The 9,168-nt window shown below is 37.3% G+C and overlaps 1 pseudogene; it reads right to left on the bottom strand.

The window, feature by feature from the left end:
- Positions 1-2,960: 2,960 nt before the first annotated feature.
- Positions 2,961-3,919, bottom strand: LOC102866207 (annotated as a pseudogene).
- Between the last annotated feature and the right edge of the window lie 5,249 nt (positions 3,920-9,168).

The following is a 9,168-nucleotide window of genomic DNA, read 5'->3' as shown; positions in this document are numbered from 1 at the left end:
CATCAATTCTTCTGCCATCCTTGGTCATCGTCCAGCTCTCTGATGCATAGCAAGTAATTGCAAACGCCATGGTCTGGATTAGGCACACCTTAGTCTCTAGACTGAATTCAATGCTCTTTAGTTCTCTGGAAAGGTCCCCGACAGCAGATTTTCCTAATGCAATTTATTTTTTGATTTCCTGACTGCTGATGCCAAGAGTGTTCATTGTTGAACTGAACAAGTTGAAATTGTTACCAATCTCTATCTGTCCACCATTGATAATGATGCTGTCAATTGGCCCAGTTGTGAGAAAGACAATTTAAAATAATGGAAAAAAACATCCTTTTGCATGGTAAGTTCATAAATATTTTCCAAACTTTTTCACTGACCAAGAAGATTTCATTTACTCCTCTAGTAAGTAGAATTATATTTATTCAAATACATTTGATAATACCCCTACTTGCCCTATTCCTGATTGCTTAAGAACTATAACATTATTATTGTTTACGTTCTAATATTTTTAAAGAATATTAAATAAATTTAAAAGATGGTATATGTTTTAGTAAAATTTGATTTTTTCTTTGTTATGCTATATAATATTTATGGAAATAATTCTTTTTTACCCTTTACTGTCATAAATTAGGCAGAATAGTAGTCCTCCAGAAAATTTTATCTAACTTTTGACCAACAAAATATCTATACCACTATTAGAGTGTCCATAGTCATTATGATAGTCATTGAATTTCACAAAAAGTTAAATATTTGACTTTCTGAATATAGGATTGTTTCTTGTTATCAGTAAAAAGGGGCTAATGGCTGGGTAACAAAGTGTCATAAAGGCAGATGTCTCCAACAGCCAGACACTAGAGTTAATAAAATACATATTACACAAAACAAGAGTACTGTTTATAAAATAAAACAAGAAAAAAGTGATAACTAACAGCACAATTTTTTTGGTAGCTCTGATCTCAGGGTTTATTTTGGAAGAGATGTTGGTCCTGTGAATGTACTGAGCATGCTGATGGTGCCTGTGTAGAAAATATACCATGTGTGCACAGCAAAAGACCATGAGGTCCACAAAAAAGATATCTCCAGCGGTAGATAAAATTACTGAAATACCTGAACTTTCTTTCCAATAACAATAGCCTAAATCTATTCCTCTTGTGACATTTATTTGGTTCATAGGTCCCATTACATTTGTAATAATATCAACATATGTAACTAAGCTGAGTAACCAACAAGAAACCGAGTAGATTGTGCTGTACTTGGGGATATTATGCTTGAAATTTGCCCACTTGGCAGAGTGAGAGTTGATGATGATGGCTTGGCAGCCACTGAGTAGGGGCAGGTGCTACAGATGGACATGCTACGTCCAGTTCTTTGAATGTAAAAGATAATTTTACATCCTACATCATCCAGGAAGTATTTGTTTTTCCAATGCAGAATCACTAAAGGGATTCCCCTGCAGAGGAGGAGCATGATATTTGTTAGTGCTAACTGAGCAAGGATCAAGTGTAGAAAATGGAATTGCTGGCCAGTGAAGAAAATAAAGACAGGTACAACAAGAAGAAAAGAATTCCCCAGTACACCAGTTCCAGTAAGGATTAGGAAAATGGTCCCCAGGTAAAATCCAGTTTTCATGATTAGTTACCTTAAGTAAAGACATTAAGCCAAAACCAAAAGAGTCTCTAGAAAAAAAACCAAAAGAGAATAAAATTTTTAAAATCATCTCATGTAAGATAACAACAGAGTAAAAAAAAAAAAAAAAAGATAACAGTATTTTTAACTCCTAGAGAGTCAATACTGAATTTCTGTGGGACAATTACAGAACATTGTTTGGTGATAGCATCAAAGGACTTAAAAACAGCCAGTTAGAAAGAAGAATTTCTTTCAAAAATATTAGTTCTGTTATAAAACAATATTTCTATTTTGTGGTAACATGACACATGTCATAGTGTCATTTCTCTTTTTTTTAGTATTAAAATAATTTAATGTTATGTCTCCTTTTTTTTAGCGTTTAAAAGGACTTTCTTTTTTATTATTATTAAATTTTATTAGTTTTAATGAACATTTACAGAGGTTTTGGGTTTTCATTCATTCATTGTTGCACTGTTTTCTCCACCCTCCTCCCCAGTTCGTTCTTCTTTCCCCACCCCCCCTTATGTCTGTTTTAATTGTCCAACTGCCACAGTGTAAAAGAACTTTCTGATGTCAACACATTTACACAATTCCACACTTGGCGTTTTAACATTTAGGGAGTTGGAACTATCACAGTAAATCCTGAAGCCTAATAGATTTACATACACATTTAATTTCCATTTCAAGTACCACAGGTTCAAAATAAATGATCTATTTCTTAATATGACTGTAAAGTCACCCAGATCTTTTTTTTTTTTCCATTCGAAAAGAGGTAATTTTTGTGACAGTTATTTAGTGACTTCTCTTCCATATTGAGCTTTAAAAATGGCTGTTCACACTGAAGTCTATTTTAGAGATAATATACATGGTCAGCAATGCTAGGCCGTAACCTGGGATGTTACAGTAGGTATACATTGCTTTGGTTTTTAAATTCTCATACTCACTGCTATAAGAATGATGGCCAATAATTTGGAAGAGATCTATTTAATTAAGCTGTACCATTAAAGTGTTGAGAGGTTCATCTATGAACAACAATAACAGCCGATACAAAGGCAGGTTGTTTGAATCCATCAGCAGCTCCACAGGAGATAGGGGCAATAATAATCTTCTCTCAGGCGATAAACAGCCTCTGAAAACCCACTGGAGGGCCAGCTCTGAGTCAACGGCACATAACACCTTCATCACACATTTAAAAAGTAACGTGGTTCATTTACTACTGCTTACCAAACTCTTTAAGTTTGGTGTCAAACATTCATACATCTTAGTCGTGGTAGGTCCTTAGACTAAAAATCTGATCTTTTAATTTTTAGTGAGAGAAATTATTTGGTGTTGGGATAAAAACTTTAGTACATTTGTATATTATATTTAAATAGAAAGCCATACAGTATAATATACTTTTCCTCCTCTGAGAAGATAGATACATGATTTATTAAAAATAAAAATTCTGCAGTAAGATTTAGTTGCCGATTTCAATTATAGCCCGGAACTGGCAACTTGTGCCCTTCTTTAGCTTCAAAAAACGTGTAAGAGAGAGTAATAAGATCTACATTCTCCATTCTTGGATCTTCAGCAAACTCAGGATTGATGTAGAAAAACACTGGCATATCTACCTCTTCTTGTGGATTAAGCCTTTGTTCTTCAAAACAGAAGCACTGTATTTTATTAAAATCTTGCCCAGCTTCAAATGGTACAACGTTGTATGTAGAAATTCCGATTATTGGTTTGTCTGTAGGATTCTTAGCTTTGTGAAATGCTAGTGCAGTCTTTCCTGGCACTACAAAGATTTCACTTTGCTGAGGTCTAAAGTTCCACTGCAGACTTGCGTGCACATCTGCATTGAGGGTAATTATAAGGATGCGATCCTTAACAGGCACCATGGTTTCAAACTGGTTTGACAAGTGGCCTGCGACTGCCAATCCTCCGAGTCCAGTGGTCTGGCAATAGAGCACATAGAGGGACACAGCGGCGTAGAACGCTCCCAACATGCCCACAGCGGCCGCCGTCACGTACGTGAGCACAGTCTTGTTCCGCCGCCGCCAGTCCTCCTGCTGCGCCCTCGTGTAAGGGTTCGTGCTCTTCGGCCGCCGCGGGGCTGCAATAGCGGGTCCCCAGCCAGCCTCGGGCGTCCCCAGGTCGAGAGCCGCGGCCACCCCCTTTCAGCCCCTCCTGTTACATTCCACCACGGCCTGGAAAGAGGCTCTACCTTCCCCGCAGTCCTGGTCAGGGACCCACAGTGACCCCACCGCCAACCACAGGAGAGCGAGCCCCTCCATGCAGTAAGCGGGAACCCTCCCATCTTCATTTCTCTTTTAATTTTGTTTCTAATTATATTTTTATCATGTTTAAATATGATTACAAATAAGTTAAGCTTTGTAAGATTTGCTATTCCCTTTGTATTTTCATTGAGTACTTAAATCTAATTTAAGTTTTAAAAAACATTTTGTTGCTTTTTTACTTACTTTAAGTGGCCAATTTAAGGACATATTTCTTAAAAGAGCTTTTCTATTTCATTTTTATAAAATTCAAATTGTAACCTTTAATTATTTATTGTTATGCACATACTGAGAAGTACCCCATCAAGGACCTCTCCAAAATACTGAAGATTAAGGTGCGCCTGATTCAAGTGATGATCTTTTCAGTCACTTGTCATGCATCTGCTATCTGGACAATGAATAATCATCATCAAAGAATAACTGATGCCCTTGGGTTGTGATGCTGGGAGAGAGTAGTGAATATCCCACGGACTGCCAAAAGAATGAAGAGATATGTTTTGAAGAAAGTCCAGCAAGAGTGTTCCTTTGAGGCAGAGATGGCAAAAGTTTGTTGCTCCTTCTATGGACATGTTTCTAGGAAAGGCTGTTCCTTTGAAAGGGAAATTATTCTTGGAAATGTATAGGGTCAGTGAGAAGAAGGTTCCTAGTGATTTGGATGAATTGACACACTGTAGCAATAGGTTCAAATGAGGCAGAGATGATGAAGATGGCATAGGATAGGACAGGGTTCAAGTTCATAGGTCATTATGAGCTGTACTCAATTTGACATCATCACCTAACAATATCACCAATAAGAATACCCTTTTAATATATGTTGTTGTTAGGTGCTGTCGAGTCACTTGTGACTCATAGTGACCCTATGTACAACAGCCCTAAACTCTGATCTGTCCTGTGCCAATTGCACTGTCTCTGACACTCCCATCCCGATTTCCCCAGTCACTGAATCAATCCACCTCATAGAGGGCCTTCCTCTCCTCCACCCTCCCAAGCATGATGTCCTTCTTCAAGGACCGGTGTCTCCTTACAAAATGTCCAAAATATGTTAGATGGAGCCTCAGAATCCTTGCCTCCAAGGAGCCACCCGGTTTAACCCTTTCCAGGATGAATCTGTTTGCTTTCTTAGCAGTCCAGGATACTCTCAGTACTCTTTTCCAGCACCACAACTCAAAGGCATCAATTCTCCTTCTATCCTCCTTGGTCATTGTCCAACACTCTGATGCATAACAAGTGATAGGAAAGATCATGGCCTGTATCAGATGCACCTTAGTCTCCAGAGAGACATCATTGCTCTTCAGTACTTTGGAGAGGTCCCTAACAGCAGAATTTCCCATTGCAATACACCTTTTAATTTCCTGGCTACTGGTGCCAAGAGTGTTGACTGTGGAGCCAAGCAAACTAAAGCTGTGAACAATCTCAATCTCTTCACCATCCATCCTGATGCTGCCAATTGGTCCAGTGGTGAGAATCTTTGAATCATTGACATTGAGCCTCAATCCATATTGGAGGCTGCAGTCCTTGACGCTCTGCAGCAAGCATCTCAGGTCCTCCTCAGTTTCAGCAAGCAGGATTGTGCCATCTGCATAACACAGATTGTTGATAGGTGTTCCACCAAACTTAACCCCACATTTCTCCTCATAGAGCCCAGCCTCCTGGATAATCTGTTCTGCATACAGGTTGAAAAGCTATGGAGATAGGACACATCCCTGGTGTATGCCCTTCCCAATTTTGAACCATACAGTATTCCCTTGCTCTGTTCTGATGACTGCCTCCTGGTCCAAGTATAGGTTTATCATTCTTATTTTTCTCTTATGCTAAATAGGTATGTGTAAGTACATCTTAAAACTTATTTATTCTTCAACGAGATGGAAAAGGCAATCTCCAAAATCATTTGGAATGGCAGGAGGTCCAGAAAATGCAAAACACTCCTTAAAAAGAGAAACAAGGTAGGAAGCATCAAGCATCTCACTCCCTGATTTCAAATCCTACTACACTGCCATGGTGGTCAAGACAGCATGTACTCGTACAATGAGAGACACATAGATAAATGGAATAGAACTGAGAATCCAGATGTCAGTCCATCTACTTATGACAAACTGATTTTTGACAAGGAGATGAAATCAGTTAAGTGGGAGAACGACAGCCTTTTTAACAAATAGTAGTGTTGGCAAACTTAGAAAACTATCTGCAGAAAACTCAAGCATGATCCACACCTCATTCCATACACAAAAACCAACTCAAAATGGATCATGGACCTAGTCCTAAAACCAAGGACTATAAGTTTCATTAAAGAAAAGCTTGGAAGTACTCTAGATGTCCTAATCCACAACATAAAGTCTTCCAAGCATCCTTGAAAACCTTCAACCAGGAGAAAATAAATTAGGTGAATGGGACCTTGTAAGAATTAAATCCCTATGCACATCCAAAACCTTCTCCATTTTGTAGTGACATGTCAGACAAGGGCTTATGTCTAGAATTTATAAAATACTTGAGCACCACCACAAGATAAAGGTAAACAACTCAATTGAAAAATGGCCACAGGGTATGAACAGACACTTCAAGAGGACATTCAGATGGCCAACAATCACATGATGCAATGTTCAAAATCCCTATCTCTAAGAGATATGCAAAACAAAATGACTATGAGGTATCATCTCCTACAAGTAAGAATCACAATATTTAATAGAACAGCAAATAACAAATGCTGGTGAGGTTGCGGGGAAACTGGAACCCTTATTCACTGCTCTTGAGAGTTTAAAAAGGTGCAACCACTATGGAAGGCAGTATGGTGCTTTCTCAAAAAGTTTTAAATAGAAATACCACTTGACCTAACAATTACACTACTGGGAGTTTACCCTAAAGAAACCATAACCACCACCCAAGCAGATATATGCACACCCATGTTTATTGCTGCTTTGTTTACTGTAGCAAAGAGTTGGAAACAACCCAAGTGCCCACCAAGAAATGAATGGATAGAGAAGCTCTGGTATATTCACACAATTGAATATTATGCTGCATTGTAAAACAAGGAACTCATGAAATATTATAAAAAATAGGTGACCCAGGAGGACATTATGCTGAGTGAAATATCTCAGTCAAAAAAAGGCAACTATTGCATAGGGCCACTGTTGTAAAAAGGGACTGACATCAGGGTTGAAGGAAGACTGAGAAAGAGGGGATAACAAATGTATACTGCATTTAAATAGATGAGGGAGAGAACTGTTTAAAAGGGATATATGATTAGGAATATTTGTCCCGACAGAAGTCCAGAATGAAGGCTGCATAGTGGAGTGAACTTGGGGGAGGGATTTTATAACAATGAAAGAACTTTTCTTTTACTTTTCAAAGAGAAGAGCAAATGGAGTGTGAGAGGGTAGGCAGGGAGAAAAGTGCACCAATGAATGAATGGCAACCCTAAGTCTCTGTAAACCTCCATAAATTTAATGAAAATTTAAATTAATGTTAAATTTTTTAAAAACCCCAACAAAAAACCTATTTAAAGCGATTCATTTCCCCCATCTTATTTAGAATAATTATTACTGTCAATGACATTTTAAAATCAAACCTTGAATCTTATCTCTGATACTCTTGAGCCTATTGGAACAGTCACTGTGTCAATGGAGGTGACTATATAGTGACAACAGTATTTCTCATTGACAGAGAATGCAATTTCAAACACAGAACCCTATTGACTAGAATGGAACTGAATAAACTCAGTGTAAATTTATTTTTTTAATGAATATGTGCAACCAAGTCATAATTGACCTTCCCGCTGTTTTTCAGAGGCAGTCAATCAAAGAGGAGGAGATGACTTGCCTTTTGCTGTAGTGTGATTATTGAATTACAATTGCAAATCTTTGGTTGACAGCGCAACTCCTTTCCAGTAGGTCACCAGGGCTCCCTTTTAATGTGATACAGAAAAATCAGTTTCAAAGTATTCTCTCATAGATTTTCAGAGGTTGCAATGTTTCCTATGGTGATTTGCTCTTCTTTCTCCCACAGAACTGTTGGAGGATTTGAACCACCAGAGCAGTGCTACCTTACTGAAAATGCCTTCAGAACACCCTACACTGAAAGACATATATGTACAAAGTATGGAAGATTATATTTAGAAATAAAGATATCCTTTCCCTCCTTTTGTATCTCTGTAGATGCTTTTCTTGTTTAGATAATCTTGATGAACTCTTGTCAAGACAAAGTAACAATAAAATAAATACAAATAACTAAGAGAGGAATACTGTACTTCAAATAATGAATTGTCAAGAAACATGATGGCAAAAAATAAAGTTATGTGTTGTTTAGAACATAGCTACATATTGTTTATACAATAAACACTTCTACTTGATAATATTTTATTTGCCTGCTTTTCTTTGTTTTTTAAATTTTTTAGTAAGATCTAAGGAAAGTTTACAGAAAACTTGGATTTCCGTTTTTCTATATATGAAAATACTTTAAGAGTTTGTCTATTCTTAGCGTTTTAAATTTTTCTAACTATTTCTGCCTGACAACTTTTGTCTAATTTTTTGCCCATACTCTGCATACATTGGTTTCATCGAAGGTAGATGACCCACAAAATGCTAGTCACTGATCAAATCCCCAGGCCTCATTTTACCTGACTGGTCATTAGTGCTGAACACAACTGACCACTCTTTTTACCTTGAATGTTGGTTTCATTTTGAGGTTATATGACTTTCCTTAATTTTCCCCCCTCACTTCTTGCAACTATTAAGTCATTTCTGACTCATAAGGACGGAGTGGAACTGCCTATAGAATTTCCAAGCCTGGAAACTTGATGAGTCAGAAGGTCCCATCATTCTGTGAAGGAGTGGTTGGTGGGTTTGGACTATTAGTCTGTTATTTGATAGTCAAATGCCATAATCACTCCTATTCTTGTCTCTTTTTCAGTGTTAATCTTACTCTTCCAACATCTCTTTGATAGTATATTTTAGGGCTTTCTTACTGGGTCTTTTTGCTGCTAAATTTCTATCTTCCTAATAACCAGTTTCTTAACTTTAAGAATCACTTGCATAATGTTGATATTTTATCTGATCTTTGGTCTGTATTATCAACAGTAAATGTAAATGAAATACCAATTCTTTTTAAAGATTTTTATTTATCTGATTTCCTAAAACTCATGATAAATTCTAAATATCCAGAGAAATTTCCAATTCGTTACTTGACTATACCCTACATAATCTTTTCTAATCTTTGTACTTTCTCTTCTGGTCTTCAGGATAATAAACATGAACACACCGAAATAATCTCTCACGTTTGAATGTCA

The sequence above is a fragment of the Elephantulus edwardii genome, unplaced genomic scaffold, assembly GCF_000299155.1.
Source record: "Elephantulus edwardii isolate Elephantulus edwardi_28Jun2011 unplaced genomic scaffold, EleEdw1.0 scaffold00391, whole genome shotgun sequence".
In the NCBI taxonomy this organism is placed as follows: Eukaryota; Metazoa; Chordata; class Mammalia; order Macroscelidea; family Macroscelididae; genus Elephantulus; species Elephantulus edwardii.
Note: the sequence above shows the minus strand (reverse complement) of the source record. Positions and strands in the feature narration are given on the sequence as shown.